This window comes from Tiliqua scincoides, chromosome 7 (genome assembly GCF_035046505.1).
Source record: "Tiliqua scincoides isolate rTilSci1 chromosome 7, rTilSci1.hap2, whole genome shotgun sequence".
In the NCBI taxonomy this organism is placed as follows: Eukaryota; Metazoa; Chordata; class Lepidosauria; order Squamata; family Scincidae; genus Tiliqua; species Tiliqua scincoides.
In genome coordinates this window covers 6398287-6426042 of record NC_089827.1, presented here as the reverse complement: position 1 = coordinate 6426042, position 27756 = coordinate 6398287, and the positions used below count along the sequence as shown (strand labels likewise).

The following is a 27756-nucleotide window of genomic DNA, read 5'->3' as shown; positions in this document are numbered from 1 at the left end:
ATCAGACCCAGATTGGCTGGATTTACGTATCTGTCTGTTTTATAGCTGATCCCAGTACGCACCAGTTCCCTTGCAATTTACAAAAAACCTAAATCTTTTACACTACGCAGCATTTTTTTCTCAAAAGCAACATCTTGGATTCTTCACAGGGTCAGACACTCGGCATTGCTCCTCTGAGAATAAGACACACAGTATATTTATATCTGCTTCACAGTGACAGTGTGTGCATTCTAATGTCATCTCGGTACATCCTGTTCACTTTCTGTATCTTCGCAATACAAATTAAATTTCCAGTGTAAGAAAGGCCCTTGACATTTACTACTGAAACAATCCTTTGATGAGAAAAAAAAGATATGGCAATCCACTTCTCCTTAGATCAAATAGACTGTTCTGATCCCTTTTAAAGGGGGAAAAAAATCAGATTTATTTTCACACTTTTACTGTGGATCAATATCCTGGAGCAAAACTGCTACTTTACATGCCCAAGTTATTCAGCCTGCACCTGTGCTAGTGGCAGATGCACAACACACACACACACACACACACAGTAGGGGTCTCCCTAAAATAGCAGTACACTCTAAACCAGCTATTTTAACCAATGTGTGAGGGACACTGGTGTGCTGTGAATGGTCTGCAGGTATGCCATGGGAATTTGGGGGGGGGGTGTCATTTATTAGTAGTGCAATTGGGGGACACAAGCCACCAGCTGGCAGTGTGGTGCGCCTTGTCAATTTTCAAAAAAACTTGTGGTGTGCCGTGACAGTTTTAGTGCCTTGTCAGTGTGCCCTGAGATGACAATGGTTGAAAATCACTGTTCTAAACTGTGTTTTCTTTGGCATCAGAATTAAACATTGGCAACCTTCAGTCTCGAAAGACTCTGGTATCGCGCTCTGAAAGGTGGTTCTGGAACAGCGTCTAGTGTGGCTGAAAAGGCCAATCCGGGAGTGACAATCCCTTCCACACTGGGAGCAAGTACAGTCTGTCCCTGGTCTGTCTCCCTGGCTATAGGCCTTCCTTCTTTGCCTCTTTGCCTCAGACTGTTCACTCTTTGCAGATCTAACCTAAATTACACCACAGTGTGTCTTTAAAAAAATGTGCACACCTTCAAACGAGCTCTAATTCATGTATACTCCACTGTGGAAAACCTGAACACTCAAATATCTAAGGCAGTGGTCTCCTAACTAGAGATGGCTGTGCAGCTGAAAAGCCCCTTCTGTCGCAGCCAGCGCTTACGGTGCTCCTTTGCTGCTGCTCCTGGCACCTGATCACGTCACAAGGATGCTCTAGGTCAGGGGTGCCCAAACCCCGGCCCTGGGGCCACTTGCGGCACTTGAGGACTCCCAATTTGGCCCGCGGGGAGCCCTCAGTCTCCAATTAGCCTCAGGCCCTCCAGAGAGTTGCTGGAACCCACGTTGGCCCAACACAACTGCTCTCAGCATGACGGCCAACTGTTTGACCTCTTGCATAAGCTGTGGAATGAGGGTTTCCCCCACTGCTTGCTGTTTCACGCCTGTGATGCAGCAGCGGCAGCAAAGGAAAGGCTGGCCTTGCTTTGTGCCAGGCCCTTTACAGGCCTTGAGTTATTGCAAGACCTTCATTCATTCATATAGATTCCGTCTCTAATATAATCATTTATGTAAATTTATTAAAGTTTGAAGTGTAAATTAATTCTTTTTTTTCCCAGCCCCTGACACAGTGTCAGAGGGATGATGTGGCCCTCCTGCCAAAAACTTTGGACACCCCTGCTCTAGGCAGTTGCTTCTATTGCCAACAGCCCTAGCAGCTTTGCAACAGGATCTCTGGGCAGACACGACTGCCCAGAACATCCCTGTGACGAGATTGGCTGCCAGGAGCAATGCAGTGGAATTGTAAGCACTGCTCGAAAGGAAGTGGGCTATCTCCAAACGCTGGATCTGGCCCGCAGGCTGGAGTTTGGAGAGCCCTGATTGAAGGGAAGCAATTTAAGAGGTGTGTGGAACCGTCCCAGCACACACACTGGTGGATGTCTGCAGGTCCCTTAGAGAACGAGGTCAGCAGTGTATAGAAGCCAATGGGGATCATTTCAAGAACTAGCTCTACTCAAGCAATGCTTGACTGATTGATTGGGTCAAGCCACCGTTTCTGTGTAATTGCAGTACAGTGGTGCCTCGCAAGATGAATGCCTCGCACAACGAAAAACTCGCAAGACGAAAGCGTTTTGCGATTTTTTGGTGACTCGCAAGACAAATTTTAATGACCGTGCTTCGCAAGATGAATTTTTTTTTTTAATGCTTCATGCCAGTTTATGCTCACATTCACCCTAAGGAAGGGGGGGATTTCATGCCAGTTTTTGCTCACATTCACCCTAAGGAAGGGGGGGATCTTCATGCCAGTTTATGCTCACATTCACCCTAAGGAAGGGGGGGATCTTCATGCCAGTTTATGCTCACATTCACCCTAAGGAAGGGGGGGATTTCATGCCAGTTTATGCTCACATTCACCCTAAGGAAGGGGGGGGATTTCATGCCAGTTTTAGCTCACATTCACCCTAAGGAAGGGGGGGATCTTCATGCCAGTTTATGCTCACATTCACCCTAAGGAAGGGGGGATCTTCATGCCAGTTTATGCTCACATTCACCCTAAGGAAGGGGGAGGATCTTCATGCCAGTTTATGCTCACATTCACCCTAAGGAAGGGGGGATCTTCATGCCAGTTTATGCTCACATTCACCCTAAGGAAGGGGGGGATCTTTATGCCAGTTTATGCTCACATTCACCCTAAGGAAGGGGGGATCTTCATGCCAGTTTTTGCTCACATTCACCCTAAGGAAGGGGGGGATCTTCATGCCAGTTTATGCTCACATTCACCCTAAGGAAGGGGGGGATCTTCATGCCAGTTTTTGCTCACATTCACCCTAAGGAAGGGGGGGATCTTCATGCCAGTTTATGCTCACATTCACCCTAAGGAAGGGGGGGATCTTCATGCCAGTTTATGCTCACATTCACCCTAAGGAAGGGGGGGATTTCATGCCAGTTTATGCTCACATTCACCCTAAGGAAGGGGGGGGGGATTTCATGCCAGTTTTAGCTCACATTCACCCTAAGGAAGGGGGGGATCTTCATGCCAGTTTATGCTCACATTCACCCTAAGGAAGGGGGGATCTTCATGCCAGTTTATGCTCACATTCACCCTAAGGAAGGGGGAGGATCTTCATGCCAGTTTATGCTCACATTCACCCTAAGGAAGGGGGGGATCTTTATGCCAGTTTATGCTCACATTCACCCTAAGGAAGGGGGGATCTTCATGCCAGTTTATGCTCACATTCACCCTAAGGAAGGGGGGGATCTTTATGCCAGTTTATGCTCACATTCACCCTAAGGAAGGGGGGATCTTCATGCCAGTTTTTGCTCACATTCACCCTAAGGAAGGGGGGGATCTTCATGCCAGTTTATGCTCACATTCACCCTAAGGAAGGGGGGATCTTCATGCCAGTTTATGCTCACATTCACCCTAAGGAAGGGGGGATCTTCATGCCAGTTTATGCTCACATTCACCCTAAGGAAGGGGGGATCTTCATGCCAGTTTATGCTCACATTCACCCTAAGGAAGGGGGGGGGATTTCATGCCAGTTTTAGCTCACATTCACCCTAAGGAAGGGGGGATCTTCATGCCAGTTTATGCTCACATTCACCCTAAGGAAGGGGGGGATCTTTATGCCAGTTTATGCTCACATTCACCCTAAGGAAGGGGGGATCTTCATGCCAGTTTATGCTCACATTCACCCTAAGGAAGGGGGAGGATCTTCATGCCAGTTTATGCTCACATTCACCCTAAGGAAGGGGGAGGAAGACAGCGAAGAAAGTGATGTCAGTGATTGTGAGCAAATGAGCAAATGAGCTTCATAAATTCTGACTCTAGCGATGATGAGTTCTTGGGGTTTCCAGAAAACTAGAGTACTCAAACCTTTAAGTCTCTCCATTTGTTAATGACAGTGATAATGGTTCTTAATGCCACTGTTGACTGCTGTTCACTTTACATGGAGCGAAAAATATGGTTTGCCTTTAAAGAGCACTTAATAAACACTTTGTAAACCAAATTTGACTTTGTTCTGTCTTTTTTTGCCCATAGGAACGCATTAATTAAATTTCAGTGCATTCCTATTGGAAACCGCGCTTCACAAGACGAAATTTTCGCAATACGAAACGACTCGCGGAACGAATTAATTTCGTCTTGCGAGGCACCACTGTATATGTGTGAATTATAGCATAATAAATTTGACACTATGAAGCGTGTGCACATTTTCTGTATATCGCCTAGCATGGGTAAATGCAAAAGTATCCATGGCAATGAAGGAGGTGTTTGGCATGGTGCAATCAACACATAGACCAATATATAGACCAGCCATTTTCAACCACTGTGCCGTGGCACACTGGTGTGCCGCGAGTAGTCCACAGGTGTGCCACCGGGATTTGGGGGAAGGTCATTTATTAGTAGGGCCAATGGGGGATGTGAGCTCCCACTAGCAGCATGGTGTGCCTTGTCAATTGTCAAAAACCTGACAGTGTGCCTTGACCATTTTAATGCCCTGTCAGTGTGCCATGAGATGAAAAAGGTTGAAAATCGCTGATATGGACCATCTCCTTCTCTCTGCAGCCTGTGAGAAGCTTTGCTTTCAGAAAATCCCATGACAAGGCTGCATCCCAGGGGCTTCCTGACTCTGCATCACAAAAGATGTGCAATTTGCATATTTTTCTTCCCCAGTTTCCCTGGAAATGCAACCAAGAGCCTTATGCTAATCAGGACACAAGTTCCGTCCAGCAGTTGAGACCCCAACTGTACCCTTCCCAGGATAAGATGCACCATCTCCACCAGAAACTCATCAAGGACCATCTCAAACCAAAATGATGATCTGGGATGAGGCGATTTCGCAACATACTCAATGGCATACTCTCCGCTGTGCAACGTACTCTCTAGCAACATTCTCTAGAAAAGGCCTCGTCACAGACCTCCTGTGTGCACGCACTCCTCCTGACATGTGAGCATCACCCACTGCAGCCCTACTCTCTTCAACAACCCAAGAATCACTGTGTGAACCAGCAGCCAGAACAGATATTAGACCACTTGCTTTCCTTTACAGACTTCCTCCCTTTCTCCCCTTCTCCAGACCTTCTTCCCTCTGAGCATAACTCCTCATGATCCAGCCCCTGCTGAGTTGCCTTCCCCTAGCTTCCCAGCCAGGCTTTCATCTCTGTAACCAGCTAAGGGCACAATCCTAACCAGATCTACTCAGAAATGTCCTATTGTGTTCAATGGGACTTACTCCCAGGAAAGTGATGTTAGGATTGCAGCCTAAGGCTACTGCATCTGTATGGTGAGATAGACCAGCTTTTTCAACAAGCGATGAAACTGCTTTACAACCCAGTGAGGGCTTCACTCCTTGCCTGTATGCCGACCTAAGTTACAGCTTGTGCCGTAGCTGGAAAGACTGGTTCAGTCACATCCAGATTAGATTAGGCACTACATGTGGCTGCCTCTGAAACATATGTGGAAACATCACTGAGGTAAGAGGCAATGGTCAAAGTACTGTCTGTGGCTCATCTCTTCAACTATATTACTTGTGGCTGCTCATTTCATAACCTTGAACAGGTCCTCAGTGCACAAGAAAAGATGGCATCCTGTCCCACAAGAGCAAAACAATGAAATGTCAAGCTCTCTAAAGAGTCAAATACCTTCTAATATCTCATAAACAGCCTGTGTGTGGTTGGTAGTGTCAGGGACAAAATGCAAACACAATCTTATTCTGTGCCAGTGGTTCTCAAGCTTTTTAGCACTTTTTAGAATGACAGGAAGTGATGTCATGAATCTAGAAGTGATGTCATGGTCAGAAGTGACATCACCAATTTAGGCTTCAAACCTAAGCTATGATCAGCCAAAGGTCCCATTATACAGCGTGCTTGTGTTACTATTTTGCATAGCTCAGAAGTAAAACATTCCAGATTGGAAGTCAAAGTGAAAGGCAGAGCTGGATCCTTCTCCAACCACACAAACCTCCCCCTTTTTCAGCATTCCCATCTTCCTACCTATTCAGGACAAAGCCTCTCTCTTTTTGGCACTGTATTTTCAATGGTGGCCGAGCTAGGTGCCACGTGACCCATCTGAAATTGTCTCGCGACTCACCTAGTGAGTCCCAACCCACAGTTCGAGAAACACAGTTCTATGAGAAATATTTTAGATAATACTTCTCAGCACAAAGTCAGTGAAAACAAGTACAAGCAGATGTAATGAGGCATGGTACTATGTTTTTAAAAGACAATGAAGTCATAACAAACAAGTCAGCATGTGGTATATCATGAGCTGGTGCTATCTGGTTACCAGCAAATTTGGGTGAGGCTGTCTGGTGAGTCTGAACATATTGAAGACTTAAAATACGGGCTGAAGGAGGTTCACCTTTACAACCATTATTTAAAGTCCCTTGCAAGTTTTCTCTATGTTTGGAAGATGACTGGGTTTCTTTTTTTTCTTTTTTTCTTTTTTTTTGGGGGGGGGGGAGCTGCCTGACCGACTGATTCTTAAATACAGAACCAGCTGTAGCTGTAGGTGACCGGGACTAATTCCAAAGCTTGCAGCAGAGATGCAAAATAAAACACAGATGTCAGCTCTTCTTGCATAATCTGTAAATTGTAGCAATAATAAAATGATTCCTTAAGCATATTTTCCAGCTTAGTATTCATCACTGTTTCACTTGATGTAGTACTTCAAAAATGCCCTTTCATTTCTGGATTAAAAGAATGAGATAACGGCAGTTTTCTGGCTACGTGACAGATTTGAAATGTGCAGCAGCCCCCGGTAAATCTGCATCTTCCTACATATTAAGGGATCCCCCGATCCACCTAACTGCAAAGGCATACTTGGTTTGTTTGGGTTAAAAGAGCCTTTGCTTGGGGTCCTGACTACAACCATCACCAAGGACTGCTTTCAGTAGACAAGCCTGAAGAGAGCTCAAGGCCAAGCAATGGTTTGGGAGAACTTAACACGACAGCACTGGCGAAGCAAAGAGGTTCTCTGACCTTCCCAGAGGTGGAGGATACAAAAAAATCTCAAACAGCTGTAGATGTCCAGTATTTCTTAAAATTCCTTTTGATAACAACTGCTACTAAATGCTTATTAAACTCATATCTACATTCATCAAAACAACAGAGCCCTGAGAACTGAAAAATGTTCTGCCTCCTTAAAAAAAATAATAGAAGAATGAACATAATCCTCTATTATGGGGTTCCCAAACTTTGCAGCTTTCCCAAAATTTGTTCCCAAACTTTTAGAAGACCACCTAAAGCCCAATTCTGAGCTGCTTGGCACCCAGGGCACCAAAATGGCTGCCACGGCATCCTATTTGCCCCCTTCCCCTGAGTAAGAGAAGCAGCCCCACATTGGGGCTACTCAACTCTACACCAGCTATTTAACCGGCGCAGAGCTAAACAGCCCCGTGTTGGGCCAGGACGCCCTCCCCAGCCCCAGAATGCTTCCCCCCCATGCCCCCACTCACAGAGCTCTTCTTGTGTTCCTATGCCTCTTTGCCCAGTTAACAGGGACAAGCATGTGTACTTTTTCCAAAACTTTGTTTTATTTTTAAATCACACACACACACACACACACACACACACACACAATTTCTACTGGGGAATACTAACATAAAGTCTTCATTTATTTCAATTATTTTCCATTTAGATATTTAAAACAGTCCCGTGAAATACTGCTTTAAGGAAAATTGGAACTAATGTGCAATTACTGCAAATAGCCCCTGGGAGTGGAATGGCCGTATTCTTCTAGCCCAGCAGTATTCTCAACTGCTGTCAGAAATAATTCTAATTTGGTCAAGCCAATTTTTGGTTTCATTCTAGACTGAAAAGTAAGCATTTTTTTTTTTTTTTGCCTCTGCTCAATTATCTGATGGAATTTTTTATTGAAATATAGATGAAATTAACACTATGTTTGGAGACATTATGAGACATTTTTCTTCTTCTCTTTAGCTTCACCCTTTTAATCAGTGATACAACTGGCCAAGAGAAATTGATCAATTGGTTCTAATTGTAAAAGAGAAAGTTAGCAAGGCAAACAATGTGTGGCCATTGCTGATTAACAGCATACTCTTTTTAAAAACATGCAACCACATAGTTTGTCCTTCTTCACTGTAAGATTATAGAATACAGTTTTTAAAAATACACACACACACACACACACACACACACACACACACACACACACACACACACTCTTAGGTTAATTGTATGCATGTTTAGTTAGACATACATCCTACCATCTTCAGTAGCACTTACCCAAGGAAAATACCCAGAGGATTGAAATGTCAAGAGCATATTCCTATCTGGTTTGGGAAATTAACAACTCAGTCCCATTCCATGCGTCCCACCCCCAAGCCATTGCAGCAGTGCTGAAATGGCTACCCCTATATCCCGCAAGGGAGGGGGGAATTGCAGAAATTTCCCCTAGGCAAGGAAAAAATCATTAACTTACCCAGGGGAAGCCTCTGGGGAATGGGGGTGTATGCGTCTGCTTGGAACTGCGCTAGCTAAATCGCTGGCACCAGCCTGTGTGGGTTCACAGAATCTTCCTACCCCCCACCTCCACTGCTGCCTCGTTGACCCTCCCCTACCCCATTCCATCAACCTAGTTCCCCCTCCACCTTACTTTTCATAGTAAACCCACAGTCATGGGTTTACACAGTCATAGTAAACCCACAGTCATGGGTAGGAAACTATCCGCTTTTCTGCCAATGTCCCAGCAGTGCCTAAGTGCACTACCACAACACCTTTTATGACTGGTGCTGACTGCTTTATGGAGCAGGTGATCCTATGATGCCCAGCCCCTTAGAATTGGATCATTAGATAATGTACCTAAATGTGCAACTGAATTAAATACTGTTCACATTAAATGAACATCTGTAGAATAGAAAATGTCAAGCTATTAGATTAAAACATGTACCTTTTTCAGATGATTATGATACATTGTGTATCCTGCTATATGCTTTAAGAGTTCTTTAACTTTTTTTTTCCTTTTAATTTTATTATATGACTGTCATTTTAAACTTCTTAATCAGGTGCTTCCTACATGGTCAGATTTTACTACTGATCATTATGGTTACAGAATTGTAAAGGTTTTAACGAATGCTTTTAAGAAACATAAATATACTTCTGAAGTTGAATGTCATATGAATGAATACATATTGTTTTAGACTAATGTCTAAACAAAAGTTTTAAAATTAATAATAAAATAATAATAATAATAATAATAATAATAATAATAATAATAATAATAATAATAATAATAATAATAATAATAATAATAATACAGGTATTTATATACCGCCTTTCTTGGTCTTTATTCAAGGCGGTTTACATAGGCAGGCTTATTTAAATCCCTGGAGGGATTTTTACAGTTGAAAGAAGGCTCTATCTTTCAAGAGCCACAACAATTCAGATGTTTCCTTCTGATCTGGCCTCCATCCTGGCCTCCATCCTCCAACGCTCAGAGCAGATGGAATAGCTCGGCTTCAGCTTGTCAGCTGCTTCAAGGTCGCACGGTGCCGGTGGCCTCGAACTGGCGACCTTGTGGATGTTATCTTCAGGCAAATGGAGGCTCTACCCTCTAGACCAGACCTCCTGCCCTTAGGAGGAGGGTCAAAATTAGGTCAAGCATTTTATCTTAAAATAACATACCATCATGAAGATTGCTTGAAATAATTAATTTTAATTCAGTTCTATAGTGAGAAACAAGCCATAAAGGTTTTATTCATGTCAGATTTGCTTAACCAATAACAAAACAATGCTGGGCTGTTCCAGAAAGTTCTCCAAAACCTCATAGCAGGATCTTCACATAACTCAAATGAATGGATGGAATTCCAGAAGAGGAGACTCAGCTAAAAGAAAGGTCTCCAGGTTTTAGCCAAGAGCAGGGGTGTCCAAAGTTTTTGGCAGGAGGGCCATATCAGCTCTCTGACACTGTGTCGGGGGCCGGGGGGGGGAAAAAAAAGAATTAATTTGCATTTAAAGTTTGAATAAATTTACATAAGTTCACATAAATTAATATATTAAAGATGAACTTATATGAATGAATGAAGGTCTTGCAATAGCTCAAGGCCTATAAAAGGCCTTACAGAAAGCAAGGCCAGCCTTTCCTTCACTGCCACTGCTGCATCACAGATGTGAAAGAGCAAGCAGTGGAGGGAGCCCTCATCCCACAGCTCACATGAGAGGTCAAACAGTTGCCCTCACACTGAGAGAAGTTGCGTTGGACCAGTGCGGGCTTCAACAAATCTCCAGAGGGTCAGAGACTCATTGGAGACTGGGGACTCCCTGAGGGCCGCATTGAGAGGCCTCGAGGGCTGCAAGTGGCCCCCGGGCCGGGGTTTGGGCACCCCTGGCCAAGAGCAATGGTTCTCAAACTTTTAGCACAGGGACCCACTTTTTAGAATGAGAATCTGTCAGGACCCACTGGAAGTGATGACTGGAAGTTACATCATCAGGCAGGAAATTTTTCTTAGACTGCAATCCTACCCACACTTACCCAGGAGTAAGTACCATTGACTATCATTGTTAGAAGAATATACATAGTAGCCTGTTAAAAGGACAGATGTGTAACATTTCCCCAAATGCAGTCTCATCTCATGGTAGAATTAAGTCTAATATATTAAAAATAAAATATTGAGATGAATGGGGACCCACCTAAATGGCTAGCGACCCACCTTGTGGGTTCCGACCCAGTTTGAGAAAACCTTGCCTAGAAAAATCAGAGTAAGGATTTTCAATCTTTTTTTTTTTCCTGTGAAAGTACAATTTGTGCAAGTACCACTGACTTCCATTCTTGATTAGTGCTGACCACTAAGGGCCCAATCCTATCTAACTTTCCAGCTCTGGTGTAGCCACAATGCAGCCCCATGGTAAGGAAACACATGTTCCCATATCTTAAGAAGGCCCCAGTTACTGAACCTCCACCAGCACACACCCCACTGGTGCAAGTGCATCAGCACTGGAAAACTGGATAGGACTGGGCCTGAAGTGTTTGGGAGAAAGTGGAACTAGTCAGCAGGCACATCATATCAACAGAAGCAGCTCAAAGTTCGCTGGAAAGGCATGGACTGAATCTGGGGAGGCTTCTCTGTCATGCCCCCAATCAAATGGGTAGCAAATGGGCTGCCTCGATTTTCCCATATCTGCCCTGAGCCCATCTGGGGAGACTCGGCAAAGGGTGCAAATCTGGCTTTTGTCATTGAGAATGAAAGAGAGTATCACTGTTGTGTAAGAAAAATAAATAAATAAATAAATAAATAAATAAATAAATAAATAATAATAATAATAATAATAATAATAATAATAATAATAATAAACAACTTTAGTTATACCCCGCCCTTCTCCCTAAAGGGACCCAGGGCGGCTTACAGCATGTTAAAAACAGATTAAAAACATCATTTAACAACAGATAAAAACATATTAAAAACACATTAACAGATACCATAAAAACAGTAGTCAGATGAAAAGTCAGATAAAAAGAGCATAAAGCTGCATATGAGGCCTGTAAAAAATACTAAAAGATGTAGAAAAGATGTTAAAAAGGCCATGAACTCAGAAGGCTTGTTTAAACAGAAGGGTCTTCAGGGTCCTCGCCGAAAAGTCTCAAGAGAGGAAGCCATTCTCAAGTCAAGGGGAAGGGAGTTCCACAACGTTGGTGCCACTACTGAGAAGGCCCTATTTCTTGCCGCTGCCCCACGTACCTCCTTAGGCGGCGGCACTTGTAAAAAGGCCGCCGCCTTTTTACAAGTCTAAAATCTAAAATCCAAGTCGATGCCTACATTGTTTCACATGCTCACTCCTTAGAAGGGGGGGGGGATCATCATTAACTAGCTATCTTTTCTGCTGCTTTAGCAGAATGAGTCAATTAAAACAATGCAGAGAAAAAATACTAACAAAAGGCAGCCTTCATGGCAATTTGTTACACCAGAAATATCTGATGCATAAATCTTTCGGTAATGCACAAATCTGTGATTTAGAGCCATGGCTTGCAAGAGCCCATGACTGAAGATTGCTTTTCTATTTAGGAGACAGCTTATTATTTGTTACTTATTTATACACATGAATGCATAATTGCTTAAAGACAGTGGCACTATTTATCTCACAAAGAAAACAGCATTTTGAAGACCTTGTGCAAAAAAATATGGTGAGAGACAAAACTTCATGGCTGTCTTCTTAGGCCTGTATTATTTTTGTATAATAAGTAGGATGAAATAAGTTGTCTCACAAAGCGAGACCTTGGGAACAAAAAACTATTCCCCAAATTAAGTGGTAGAGGCTTTATTCAATGCCTCTCCCCCATGTGGTTGGATTCTGCTTTGTTGCAAGATCACAGGCTCAGTTTCCATTGAAAGTCAAAAATCAAGACATAGAAGCTTTAACAATCCCATTTAGATAGGGGGGAAAAAAAGTTCAGCCTCACTGGAGTCTTAACAAGCAACTGTTATTTCCATGTGGGGAGAGACAGATAAGCCTCTCCATGCAGCCAGTTCTCCTGCCAACAGCTAGCCCACAAGAGGGGAAGAGATGAAAAATAATCAATTCCCTGTGCACCGTGCTCTGCAGTAAAAAAATGACAGTAAACTAAACACCATCACTTCTTGTTACGATGCCCAGATACACACAAAAGAATTTTGTGCACTCAAACTGAAGATACAAATATGTCCTCTAAAGAACATAAATTGTGTGATGGGATAATGTAGTGATTCTTTTATCTCAGTGTTTCTCAACGTTTGTCCTCTGTCATTCCACTTCATATGGTCCACCAATTCAAAGTACCATCAGAAGTAAATGATGATGACATCATCACCAGTTACTTTTAGGTTGGGAGGCCAGATGTAACACGACAAAACACCAGTAAGAGGCTCAGGGTGAAAGGGAAGGCTTTCTTGAGCTGGGGAAAAGCATGCCTTGGAGCTCTGTCCACTGAGCCCAGCCTCCTAAAGCTATTGGTTATGTTGCATTCCTGGTCTTGCAAGGGGGGTCCAGTGAGTTCCCCCAGACACTACCTCAAGTACCACTGATGGTACCTGTACCACTGGTTGAGAAACACAGTTTTATCTTATTGTCAAAAACAGGCAGATTCCTGTCTTGGAGCTTTAATTTTTTTTTGATACATGTGATTGTAGTTTCTATCCAATTTTTGGCAAAATAATGCATTTTAAAAAAGCTGGAGAGTTTGACATGTAGTATTGGATGTGTATATGAAGGATGACGTCTGCAACTGAAGATGGTGTAGGAAGGATATGCAGCATAAACATAAAATAAATACAATATTTTTTTCTTCTGTTCTTTGACAAGGAAAGAGATATAGTAATGCACTGCAGCAAGTCTTACATTTATCGTTCATCTACTTTTCCTCTTGTTTTCATCTGTTCTTAGCAGCCGGGGGGGGGGGAAGGTAACAGTTCTTCTGGCTGCTGAGAGTGACTACAGGTTTTATCTAGGCAATAGTTTAAGGAGCACCGGAGGGACTGAACTAAACTAGGAGTAGAGAGGACAGCACATGTTAACTGCATGAAAGTTGGCCATTTTTCTTTCCATTCGGACACAACAATATTATGGTACAAGTGAAACTTCAAGTCAGACGTGCTGTGTGCTGTTTGCTGTATGCTGAAGATTCCTAGAAGAAATTGCAAACTGACCACCTTAGATGCCAGCTGGTGGCACCATAGATGCTTCCAGGTGCCCAACCAAAGCAGGAAAGTTGGTGGCAGGGGCAGTTTGGAGGAGGACTGTGGGCAGTTCAGGACAGAGAGCAAGCCAGGCAGGGGGAGATTTGGGGGTGGAAGGAGAAAGATCTCAGCAGCAGCACACATTCAAGATGTGACCTCTGCTGCACTGAGTGCTATGGGCAGGTAGGGGGTAGGACTGAGCCCTTAAGACTGAGGCCAACACACTGGGAGAGGGGGCATTCACCCTTTCCTCTCACATCTCTCCCCCACCCTTCCACTCAAAGCTACTCTTTCTCCTGTAGGTGAAAACAGACACTTATCCACATGGAACTGTGTCTTCTACCATAGGGCTTATTGTAGATTTAAACTTGGGAAACAGCACAGGAAAAGAGTGGATTCCTTCTCCCTCAATACCATGAGCTTCCTGAGACATTATTAGAGGTGCTTACTTATTTCGGTTAAAAACACATTCTGTGGTTGCATCCGATGGCAGTATATTGCCTATATCGCCTACCTAGTACACTTTTAAAGTGCTTACAATTAATACAAATGAGAACTCGGAATAAAAACACAGAAGACCGCTTTCTGCCTTTCAAATCACAAAATCTGTGAAAAAAATAAAACCATTTTCAAAACTCCTACATATTACCTACCTAGTGCATTTTTAAAGCTATTATAATTTATAATTATAACTTTTTAAAATGCACCACAATTTGTTATTGTAATCAAGACATTTTGGGAGAAAAAAATATCACCAAAAAGCACTCCCCTTAGGAATGCGTCACTATTGGGACAGGACTTGCTCTCATGCTCCGGCTTCCACACCAACCACACATTGCTTGACTTAGGGCCCAACCTTACAGCCCAGCCGTGCTGCCAGAACTCAAGTTCCAGTGGTGAAGTGTGCTTTAAGCCTGTCGCAAATGGTGACACTTCACAGAGTGCAGTTAGGTTGCTGCCACAAAAAATGGTTGGCAACCTTCAGTCTCGAAAGACTATGGTATACGCCTACAGCACCCGGTATTCCCAAGCGGTCTCCCATCCAAGTACTAACCAGGCCTGACCCTGCTTAGCTTCCAAGATCAGACGAGATCGGGCATGTGCAGGGTAACAGCTGCTGCTGCAACAAGCCATGCACTAATAACCCAAGAAAAGCCCTGGTGCTGGTAAGTCAGCATTTGGGTGGGAGGGGAACACAGTGGTGACCAGGATAGGGAGGAGGGTGCGTCAAGGCTGGGAAGGGAGCTGTATCCTCAGCAGCAGTGCCACCGACATCCTATCCTCCTTCCCAGCCTTGATTTGCCTTTTTGGAGTCCACTTGGTCTTGTCAACCAAACTGTTGGTGCGGGTCCAAGTAGACCCACTCAGGCAGTGGATGCTCACCCCCTGGAGGAAGGGAACAAATGTTCCCTTACCCAGAGAAGGCCTCGAGGACTGCTTCCCACAGGATGCAACACACGCTCCAGTGCAACTACTGCATCTGCAGGGTGAAGGGTTTAGATCAGGGGTGCTCAAACTTTCAACTTTAGGGACCCTGGACCTTTAAAATTGTGTAGGAGAGATAATTTCAGCAGGTGCAGCTTGTCATCTGTGGGATGACAAGTTGCACCTGCTGAAATTCTCTCTTCTATACACTTGTTAAAGGTCCAGCATCCCTAAAGTTGAAAGTCTGAGCACGTCTAGTTTAGATAGTATTAGTTGGGAGAGGTTGTAAGGTCCTAATCCAAACTGGCATTCCTTCCCAAAATTGCTTTTAATTTTTTTTTGTTCTTTTTTAAACAGAGATTCTCTTCGTCTTAAAACAGAGGAGACAGAGGTTCTGCCATCATAATTCAATTTTCTCTTGTTTCACCTCATTTTCCATTTACCATTTATAGTACCCTAGCGATGTATATCTGAGCAAACTTCATGGATGTTTATAACCCATGGCTTCCCTTTGGACTTCTTGCATCTCATGAGTTTGGGAGCTAAAATTATATTACACCATAAATAGATGCTCATAAAATCACTTGCTACAAGTGAGCTGAATATTTGCAATTTCCAGTAAAAAGAATGTACATTGTATATAGCCGGCATATTGTTTGCAAAATCATCTTAGTTTCCAAAAGGTTTCCAAACTTTTTGATTACAAAAATACTGGCACTCTGAATGGAGGGAAGAGACAGACTATTTGGGGATCAACCAGGACAAAACCTATCAGGTTCAACAGTGGAACCAGAAATGAACTTGGGGAATAATAACAACATGGTGCAAACAACAAAATAAGCAAGTATTTAAAAAAAAAAAAAACACGTCATGATGATCACTAGCTTTATATTACTAGCTAGAACAGTTTACAAAGCTCAGAATGACTCTTCCACAAATAACGGATGGATTTTTCTACAATTCTCTAAGGAGTTTTTTAGAGTGGAGTAATTAATTCACTATAGTGTATTTTAGGAACATGCTGATTTAATGAACCCAGAATGAAAGATCAGCACATATTACATCAATAACATTCCTGTAAACGTGCACTTAGAGTAAGTGACAAAGGAGAGAGAGAACCATGCTTGTCTCAGAGATCTGATGTCTTGAGAGAACCATGTCTTGTCTCGATGCTTGCTATTTGATAGTAGTCAGCAATCAGGGCCTTTAAGATGGAGGTTCAAGGGTACATCATACTTGTGACTGGGGTTCAAAAAAAGGGGCTCAGGTGTGGAAGAAAGGGATACAGAAATTTCCTGGGATCTTAACAGACCTTGTGAAGAGTTAAAGATGGGGGCTGTGTTGATTGGAGGCCAGATCTATTGAATGAGTAGATATGGGTTCCACATTGGGAAGCCTGGTAGACAGGGCTCTGGAGAGACCCAGTCTGCCACCCTCACAGTCACATTTTGCCCCCTTCCCTGTCCCGTTCCAGCTGCCCCTGTTGCTGCCCTCCTTACCTGCTTGAACCCCTCTCCCTCTTTGGGAAAGAGCCCCAAAGAAACTTTGTACACCCTGATAAAATTCATCTCAGATGCCCTGTCAGCAGTTAAATGATTTTTAATAATGAGAACATAGGAAGCTGCCTTATACTGCCACTGGTTCATCTAACCCAATATTGTCTACATTGATTGGCACTGCTTCTCCAAGGTTTCAGCCAGGTGTCTTTCCTAGCCCTACCCAGAGATGCCAGGGATGGAATTTGGGTCTTCGCCTGTTTTGCTCCCAAAGGAGAGGGGCCACTTGCACACCGCAGTGAGGCTCTCTGCAAAACTTAGTGCATTGCACCCCCTCTAGCTACGCCACTGCTCACTGATATTTAGTTACTCTTATCTTTGACATCTCTTGTTAAGGCAGGGGAAGAAAAAAGAGTTGAGAGTCTGAATAGGTCTCTCTCTGCATCATGAGTGAGGCTGGAATTCTCCAGCTACACTTGGTTCATTCCAACTCCACAGCAGAATGTGGTCCTGGTTCCAATATTAAACTCTGACAGAGGCTCTACCAAGCAAGCTTTCTTGACCTTGCAAGGATGTTATCACTGTTTTTCATTTTATGGGCATTTGCTGATATATTTTTATCTGGCTGGTTTATTATAGTTTCAGACATTTCTGTATCTTGCTTTTATATCTCTTCAAACATAAACAAAAATAAAATGTGGCAGAATAAACATTGATTAGAATATTTTGGGATGTCATTACCATATGCAATTTGCATGCCATAAATCTGCTAACGTCTGCAGTGGTTTAAAAAAAAATCCTTATGTTGAAAATGAAACAACCTGTTTTCTTCTATAATGCAACAAATACAACAATGGATTTTTTTTTTACTATTTTCCATCAAATGAGAATTCAATGAATGCCATTACCATTTGCTAATACAAAGCTAATAGAAACCATTAAAAGGGAGAAAAATCTGGGGAATATGAAATGGAAAAGTTAAATTCTGGTCTTAGCTGCGTGCATGGGAGATCAAATTGCTTTTCATCGGGTAGAAATTCTGTGGTTTCAAAAGCTCCAAGATAAATATCTCACATACAGAGAACATTTGGCTAGAATACCAGATGCTGGGGGAATCGCTGCATTCACACTCTGCTTGCAATTTTCCCAGATTCATCTGGTCGACCATTGATGGTCCTGGAGATGATGGACATTTGATCATGTGATTTTGTTTGTAAACCACTTTGTGAATTTTTTTGTGAAAAAGTGGTATATAAATTCTGTTAATAACAATAACCTTGCAAAATAGTTCTCACAACTGACAGCTTCAGACAGGTCTCTTTCAAAAATTGCTATATATCTCAATTTCTGCCAGACAGTAGAAACAAATGAAGCAGAAAAGACTGAAACCCAAACACCCCAATCCCATCCCCCTCCCCACACAGGCAGAACTAGTGCTTCACAGGCAGAGGTTGCTTTATGGCTATTGTAGAGCAGGTAAGCCTGCACAGGGGTTGGAGGGAGGTGGGGAAAGAGTTGAACAGGGTGTAACAGGGAGGAAGTGGGTGGATTGTGGTGGTGGGAGGGGGGCACATGCAGAATATCGATCCACTTCCTAGGCCTAATTTGCATTCATGGATGTCAGCAATGCAGACTTGTGCGGCGATTGGACTGGCATAGGTCCGAGTTAGCCCTTTGAGGGTGCTGGGTTTAAAATGTCTCCTTACCTTAAGGAGGCCTCCAGCAGCTAAAAGTCATAACAACATAAGAACATAGAAAACAGCCCTGCTGGATCAGGTCATAGGCCCATCTAGTCCAGCTTCCTGTATCTCACAGTGGCCCACCAAATGCCCCAGGGAGCACACCAGATAACAAGAGACCTGCAAGGCTTCCTGGGAATTGTAGTTAAGAACATAAGAACAGCCCCACTGGATCAGGCCATGGGCCCATCTAGTCCAGCTTCCTGTATCTCACAGTGGCCCACCAAATGCCCCAGGGAGCACACCAGATAAAAAGGGACCTGCAAGGCTTCCTGGGAATTGTAGTTAAGAACATAAGAACAGCCCCACTGGATCAGGCCATGGGCCCATCTAGTCCAGCTTCCTGTATCTCACAGTGGCCCACCAAATGCCCCAGGGAGCACACCAGATAAAAAGAGACCTGCAAGGCTTCCTGGGAATTGTAGTTAAGAACATAAGAACAGCCCCACTGGATCAGGCCATGGGCCCATCTAGTCCAGCTTCCTGTATCTCACAGTGGCCCACCAAATGCCCCAGGGAGCACACCAGATAACAAGAGACCTGCAAGGCTTCCTGGGAATTGTAGTTAAGAACATCAGAACAGCCCCACTGGATCAGGCCATAGGCCCATCTAGTCCAGCTTCTTGTATCTCACAGCGGCCCACCAAATGCCCCAGGGAGCACACCAGATAAAAAGAGACCTGCAAGGCTTCCTGGGAATTGTAGTTAAGAACATAAGAATAGCCCCACTGGATCAGGCCATGGGCCCATCTAGTCCAGCTTCCTGTATCTCGTAGCGGCCCACCAAATGCCCCAGGGAGCACACCAGATAACAAGAGACCTGCAAGGCTTCCTGGGAATTGTAGTTAAGAACATAAGAACAGCCCCAATGGATCAGGCCAGAGGCCCATCTAGTCCAGCTTCCTGTATCTCACAGTGGCCCACCAAATGCCCCAGGGAGCACACCAGAGAACAAGAAGACCTGCAAGGCTTCCTGGGAATTGTAGTTAAGAACATAAGAACAGCCCCACTGGATCAGGCCAGAGGCCCATCGAGTCCAGCTTCCTATATCTCACAGTGGGCCACCAAATGCCCCAGGGAGCACACCAGACAACAAGAGACCTGCAAGGCTTCCTGGGAATTGTAGTTAAGAACATAAGAACAGCCCCACTGGATCAGGCCATAGGCCCATCTAGTCCAGCTTCCTGTATCTCACAGCGGCCCACCAAATGCCTCAGGGAGCACACCAGATAACAAGAGACCTGCAAGGCATTCTGGGAATTGTAGTTAAGAACATAAGAACAGCCCCACTGGATCAGGCCAGAGGCCCATCTAGTCCAGCTTCCTGTATCTCACAGTGGCCCACCAGTCCTCTGTGGGATTTAGTAGATGCTACCCCAGCACCATTGTATTGCTGCACTGGGATTTAGGTAGGATTAGACGGAAAGAAACATATGAACATGGCAATGAAGGAATGTGAGAATCAACACACTTGGCTGTACACACTTGTTTATTTTCATGCTAAAAATATTCAAAATACTTGGGAAGATACACAAAAAGTCTGCAAAATATGTCAGATATAAGGCTTTTAGTTGGACTGACCTGCTTCTTAAATGTATTAATTCAGCAAACAAAACATCATTTTAGCACTGTTATATTTAGAAAGGTCCTTGTAAATTTCATCATCAATATTCCTGTCTCTGTTCTTTCATGAAAATCATAAGCTTTTTAGACATGAAAATACACAAAATGACAGACAACAACAACTGCCCAGTCTCGTTTCATATCAGCATATATGGCTGGACCACAGTTGTGAGTGAATTCCTGCTTCACATCAGTTAGCTCAGATGGAAATGGTGAATTTACAGTGGCAGTGGTAATGTATCTAGGCCTGCAAGCTCCATTTTCTTATAATAGTGTTAGTTACCAACCTATTGGAAACAGAAAACGCATCACTGGGGGATGCCAGATGGCTCTTCTCAATGACATAATTAGCTGAACACTGGTAGGAAAAAGCTTAGATTAATGTTCAAAGCACTGTTTTGCATCCCACTCTACTCTAGACCAGTTTGTTCCATGAATTAGCCTGGATCCATTTTTTAAAGCCAGTTCCAAAATAACCCTAGATATTTCACTGTTCCTTTCATTTGCCAAGTGGTGCAGAATAATGAGACATCAACATTCATAGGACATTTGTGTGAAGCCATGATGATGGCAAAAATGGAAAGCCATGACTTCTTAAGCAACTGAACTGAAAATGTTAAATTATTTGTCAACAGGTTGTATGATTACTGTTCACATTTTAAATTTTAGAGTCTTTAAATTTACATATTTAAATGAATCCACAAAATCATTATATGGGGGATGGGCCCTCTTTTTCCACGGGGGTTCTGTTTCTGGAACCCCTGCGGATACCAAAATCCACAGATGTTCAAATCCATGGATTTGGGCACCCCAAATCTTACAAACCTGATCAGAGCTGTGCTTTAGTATGAATGGTTCAAAAAACCATTCATACTAGAATGGTTACTAGAATTAAAAAACTAAAAAAACCATTCATACTAGAATGGTATATATAGGAATGGTTCAAAAAACAAGGCTCTGAATTACTGAAAATCATTTATACTATAACATACCAAAAGATATACTATACTGTATTATATAAATAGCAAGAACCTAACATAGTACCAACTTCTAATATATTTCCTTAACTACACTTGAAGTTGTTGCATCAGAGTAATATCAGCCTTCTTTGAGGATCATCAAGTTGAAGACCTGTAGTTACTTTATGACTGATCAAGATTTGCATTTTATCTCTTCTCTCATTTGCAGCTAATGTGTTCCTAGGTGAGTAGAAAGCACTTGTTTCTGTTCATCACCCTCTCAATGACATCACTTCCAGCCCTCACCATGGATGCCATTCAGCCAGCTATTCGCAATAAGTTTTACACTCCTGATAACTAGCACTACTCTGTCAAAATAAAATTTCCTGTTCCTAATCCACATTTATGGAATTGAGAATGTACTGCAGGATTACACACTGCCTCACCCTCTCAGACTCAACAGTCAGGCAGTATTAACTGCATCCAAAGAAAAGAATCCTGTATAAGCCAGATTGACATGGATGGAACTTCGGTTTGTCCCAACTAACATGTCTCATTATTTAATAGAGTTAGGGCACAATCCTAACCAGGTCTACTCAGTTCAATTTTGTTCAGTAGGGCTTACTCTCATGAAAGTGTGGTTAGGATTGCAGCCTTAGGGCCCAATCCTATCCAATTTTCTGGTGCTGGGGCAGCTGTAATGCAGCCCCAAGATAAGGGAACAAATGTTCCCATCCCTTAAGGAGGACGTTGTGTCTGCTTCCCCACCACAGGATGCAGTGCATGCCCCATTGGCACGGCTGCACCGGCACTGGAAAATTGGACAGGACTGGGCCCTTAGTCTGTCTTTGGGAAATGATGTCAATGGTCAATGTTAAACACAATTCTTAACCTGCAAACTGCAACCAGTTTCAAATCCTAATTAGTAGAAAACAATGGATTTACTTTATTGGATTAATATCAGTGCAGACACAGTTGCTCTACTGACCATTTCAGGAATCAAAAGTCAATTGCTGTTGCATCCCTGTTTGGTTAGACAAAGAACAGGTTTTTTACTGTTTTTGCAGCACAAGTAACTTCAAAAAATGTGGCTGTTATTTAAGCTCTGGATAAGCAATATTTATTTTTATTTTATTTTTTGTTTAATACTCACTTATGTCTGTAAATGATCAATACATTAAATCTTCCAAATAAGTTTATTTTTTATTTTTTTATTTTAAAACATTTATATCCAACCACTTTCTATCCCACAATTAATGTGAGATGAAATAATTAAATTAAATTTAGACACACAGTGTCAGATAACCACTCATTAAGTACTATACTGCATAGCAAATTATTTTACAGGTGATAATGAGAGAGAGAGAGAGAGAGAGAGAGAGAGACTTATCATTAAAACAGTATACAGTTTTAACACTTTACATTGCTAACATGCCACGCTTACAAACAGACTTGTAGATTCTGTGCACTATTCTTTGCTAACATCTTCACAAGTTGAACCTGGACTTGTCAGCATGTAACAAAAGTGTCAGGTTATGATCTGAAGCCTATCTCAAAGTGGAAATAGTGACCTTTCCATGATGACAACACTGTTCTCATCTGTTCTAGGAACCTGTGTCTAGTTGTCTTGCTTGCTGGTTCTTATCATGTACGCTTTTCATCGTGTTTTTATTATGTTAAATGATAAATTTGTACATGAACATTATGGAAACTGTGTGATAATTTTGCTGAGTTGGTCAGCTGCCCCCAAGATGAACTTATACTAAAAATTACTTGATAGCTAACTTGATTTACCCTGCTAACTGGATAAAGAGCTGCCTTGGGTGCCCTTCGGGGAGAAAGGCGGAATACAAATCCAATAAATAAATAAATAAATAAATAAATAAATAAATGAATGAAGAGGCACTTTTTCAAGTGATGCTCCTCTTATAGTTAGCAGGGGGATAGTAACTGTCTCTTTTCCATGAACACAGTGTTTTGGGGTATTTCCTAGCATGCAATGTTTATGCATGTGCACTGATGGTGCTAAAGCACATGGACTTTATCAGATTGCCCATGGGGAACTACAGGCAGGGTGATCACCCACTCTACTCACCAAACAAAAGTCTGCTTAGGTAGTTCTAAGCAGAAAGCATTTTAGCTCATGTAGTTTCACAGCAATCAAGAAGGATTTGGGCAAACAAAAGCATCTGAAACAGAAGGTTTGTGCATGCATCTCCAAGCCCTTGAGAACCTAGGCTGCTGTATGCTGAACACATAAAATGTTTCAAGATCTTTTCTTTATATTCAGTCAGAGAAGAGTGTGGGGGTGGTAGTGTTAAATTCACAGGACAACTGAAAATTATGTGTTAGATAAATCTGTATTGCAAAATAGATAACTACAAACTTTGGTGATTTGGCATGACTAGTACGACACTGTTTAAACAAATGTAAACTTCTGCATCAGCATTATTCCCTCCTTCGAAGTAAATGCTGTGATCCCGCATGAAGGAACAGGATTAGGAAGAGAAGTGAGGTGACATTTAAAATTGCTGAGAAAACAAGGACAAACACAAGAGTTCATGGGGGATGAAAAGGCAAGGATAGCTTCAAGCAGCTGTATGTTATGTAATGCAAACTGAAAGTGAGAGGATGGAGGGACAGGAAACTTCCAACACTTTAGAAGGTTCTGTTTAAAACATTAATAGCACAAATGAATCCATCACATCAATTAAAATTCAACTGTGAAAACTGAAGAATAGAATTACAGTTGTTTCTCCTGCAGGCATTTTCCTACCTATGACATCGAAAAGTCAAACTGAAATACAGCAGTATGGCAAATGGGGCCATTTTTTATGGGTGATCCTATGTGTTTGGTTCAGATTTTAAACTGAATCAGTTTAACTGAGTCAAACCACACCCATTGAAAGCTTGGCACCCATCTGTAGCTATACATCCCTAATGTCAACAATTTTAGTCCTGTCCACTTCTGTCAGTAAAATCTCTCCATATTATGAGATACAATTTAATGAAAAGAAGTACCAGGGTGTTATTTCTGCAAAGGTTATATTCACACGTTAGGGAACCACTTCCCAAATTTACTGGATCTACAAGGACCCAAGTGCTCCAGCAGAAGTGTGTGGCTCCTGGAAGTGACCGGCGACAGTTACTTCTGGGTTCAGAGACATGGTGCGTCGCTTCAAACAGCAGTGGGGAGGTGGATGCAGTTTCTGCCTGCCGCGCTGAGCCTCCTGCCACTGTTTGAAGTGGTGCAGTGACGGATGGTAGGTGTCATCCTTTCATTGCGTCACCCCTGGGAACCATGCTTCACAGATTGGGGACCACTGCATTAGGATTTGTCAGCCATCTCATGGCATCTTGAAAAACATACAAAAACCATCACAGATCAACGACAAGAGGAGGTTCCATACCATGTCAAACATGATATATCTGGCTACTCTATAACTGCAGTTGCAGAAAAGAATAAAACTAATATACACAGCTTGATCTGAAAAAGTATATAATTATTTTAGTTGATTATTCTATTTCCAAAGAAATCACTGATTTCATCAACTAGCAGACACCGTATTACAGTATTATCTATCAAGGGAGAAAGGGACTTGAAAATAAAATATTCTGTTTCTCTGACAGTGACAGCCTTCTGAGTCCTGCGGCCGAAGCCTAGCTTTAAAGGAGACGGATTATTTCTGGGATTCGAAACAGTTCTAGGTTTTCAGTAATAAAACAGGTCAGTGCTGAGTCTGTGATAGCACTAGTCCAAAAAAGAAGAGTTGAGATTACAGTTGGCAAGTTACAAGGGCTGGAATGCAGAGTCACTGCTCCAGAGAACATTACCTTAAGGCATGGTGCACTTTTTGCTACAATCGTTAAACAGAACAATGCCTGCCATTGATTGTTTTGAGACGAAAGCGAGAATTTTCTCTCTTCACCATGTCAGCCTCCTCAAATACTTTTAACCTTTCTCACCCCTTTCTAAAAAAGCTCTTCTTCCTTTGATTTTCAAGACACTATAATAAAGTGCAGGTCTTCAATTCTCAGTATTGTAATCCTTCTTTTAGAGAACTTGCTACATTCTGAAAAATTTGCTCCAAGCTATGGCCATAAGTCCGACTGCAACCAAGTTGGTGCAAGTGAGCTTCCGCACCCTCTCCCCGCCACAGCAGCTCTCTGTACACTTCCTACCTAAAAATCAGCTTCAGAGGGTCAACAGATCTTCTGAAACGAAATTGCATGGAGTGCAGAAGCCTGCAGCGTTAAGGGAAAATTGTTCCATAGAAAAAACAAACAACCCAGTACTCCAAAAAGCAAGGTATCTACCCCTATTCGCACATTCCCCTCCTTTCTGCTACAATGCCCCATTGTATTTTTACTGTTAAACTGCAATTTTTATTACTGTGTTATTAAAAGAGCATTAAGGCACAAAAACAGCAAAAGCAGCACAGAGGGCAGGAACCTGTCCAGCTCTACCCCACAGCATAAGTGCCATGGAGTGGAATTATGGGACAAAATGAATTTCCACCAAAGAGGAATCAGGCAAATACCATGGTTAATGGTATGAAAAGTCACCCATGAGCCTGGGAGAATTACAGATGGACCTTGGTATTTGTGGGAGAACTGTCCCGAATCCTCCGCGGATACCAAAACCTGCAGATAATCAAATCCGGGAGTCGGCCCTCCCTGTACTTCCAGGACTCGGCTGGAAGAGTCTTCCAGCTGCGTCTGGGAGGCCTTCTGAGGCCTGGGGAAGACTTGCACAGTCTCCCTGGGCCTCAGAAAGCCTCTTTCCGAACACGGCCGAAAGACTCTTTGCATGGGGAGGCCCTCTGACCCATGTTGGTTCAAATCCATGGGTCCCAAACCCACAGACAAGGAGTGCCAACCTCTAACAGGAACATAGCATCCCAATTATTCTTCTAATTAAATTGTTCACCAAACACAATAGTTTCATTCCCAAAACCAAGGGGTGAAAACCAGGATGAAATCTATTTAGACAATCCTTGTAATCCATGAATGTCTGGAGTTCGATGAGCAACATCTGATCAAGAACCTTACTCCAAAAGTATTTATCTCCTGCAGTGAATTTTACATTTGGGTGCTTTCTGTTGTTGTGAGTTGTTACAATATTTTTTTCCCCCAAGTAGGATATTATTAACAGTATTTATTAACAGTATTTATATACCGCTTTTCAACAAAAAGTTCACAAAGCGGTTTACACAGAAAAATCAAATAACTAAATGGCTCCCTGTCCCAAAAGGGCTCACAATCTAAAAATATGCAAAGGAATACCAGCAGACAGCCACTAGAACAGACACTGCTGGGGTGAGATGGGCCAGTTACTCTCCCCCTGCTAAAAAAGGAGCACCCACTTGAAAAAGTGCCTCTTATCCAATTAGCAGGGGTTGGTTTTTGTTTTTGCTTGTTTTACTCCATATTGTTGGAGTAAACTCCATATTGCTTGTTTTACTCCATGTTGTGCATTGCCTTGGGTACTCGCTGGGATGTCCACGTCTACCCTGTTAACACCCCTAGGCTATAAAATCTCCATGACTGCGCCCCCACTGCAAGATGCAACTCACACCCCATTTGCGTGGCTGCATCAGGGCTTGAATGGTGGATAGGCCTGAAGAGAATGCCACAAAAATGCTTATTGTTATTGTGCAATGCTAAACAGCTGTACCTTATTTTTATTTGCTGATTTTTAATTTGCTACTGTTTCACCCTTTCAGGAGCTCAGGATCGTTCACAGAAGAGGCAATAAAAGTTGACTAACATCAATTACACCTTAATTACATAATTTAACACATGCATTATGTATTTAGAGCATGCTGTAACTATTTTTTATTATACCAATTCTATGCAATGCTAAATACATGCATGCTCATTTTTAAGGTCTTTCCACCAGTCTGTAATAAGACAAAGGACCACCATTTGGATGGTGAAACAAGAAATGAGGCTAATCTCTACAGTTTTATCTAACAGATTTATATGGTGGGGATAAAAGGTATAAATAATAGGAAAAACCACACCTTTCACAGATTTTGCTAGTAGAAACAAACTATGGTATAGTATAGCTCAGGGTAAGGAACAAATTACCTTTCCAACCCAGTCAGCATGTCATTTATATTAATGGTAGGGAATGCTAAGTTGCTCTGTGTGTAAGTAAACTCTATTAAGAAAGTCACATCCCTTGGTGAAACTAGATCCTTAGTAAATTTTACTAGCTAAGCACTGAGCTCTATGTCAGAGTAATTACAGCCTTTATCCACTGTGAGCTCACTCTCTCAGCTTCTTCATACTCCTTAATTTCCCACTTCAGCTAATTTAGCAGTAAAATCACAGAAGTTTAAAAAGGTTAGCTGCTGGGGAACTGGAGCATGAATGTTCTGTTAAGCTCCGTGCCTTGAAATCGCATCATGTAAAAGAAGGAATTAATTAAGTAACAATTAAATAGTGATGGATCATTGACAACATATATACACTTTGGTGCCAAAATTAATCTCCCCTGTAACATCAACAGAATAGTGTGTTTTTTTTGCTTTTGTACACTGACAAACCTGAAACCCCCAAACCTGAAAGGAAGCTGTTGTCAATGAGAAATGGATACAGCCTTGATTATATTATTCAGATCACTGAAGGAAACTGGCCCCTCTCCTACGACCCCCTATAATGATAGCGAAATTTCCAAGGAAGCAATTTAACATGAATATAAAATGCTTCACTTTACATTCTACGGGCACAGTTAATGGATGTGATGCAGTAGCTAATGTAATACAATGTTTCTG

General features: G+C 42.5%; 1 protein-coding gene and 1 pseudogene across 2 annotated transcripts in view; both read right to left on the bottom strand.

The window, feature by feature from the left end:
• The window catches only part of TAFA5 (TAFA chemokine like family member 5), a 297491-nt gene that overhangs the window by 29549 nt on the left and 240186 nt on the right, over nt 1-27756 (bottom strand). The window lies entirely within an intron of this gene.
• Nucleotides 14738-14854, bottom strand: LOC136657921 (5S ribosomal RNA; annotated as a pseudogene).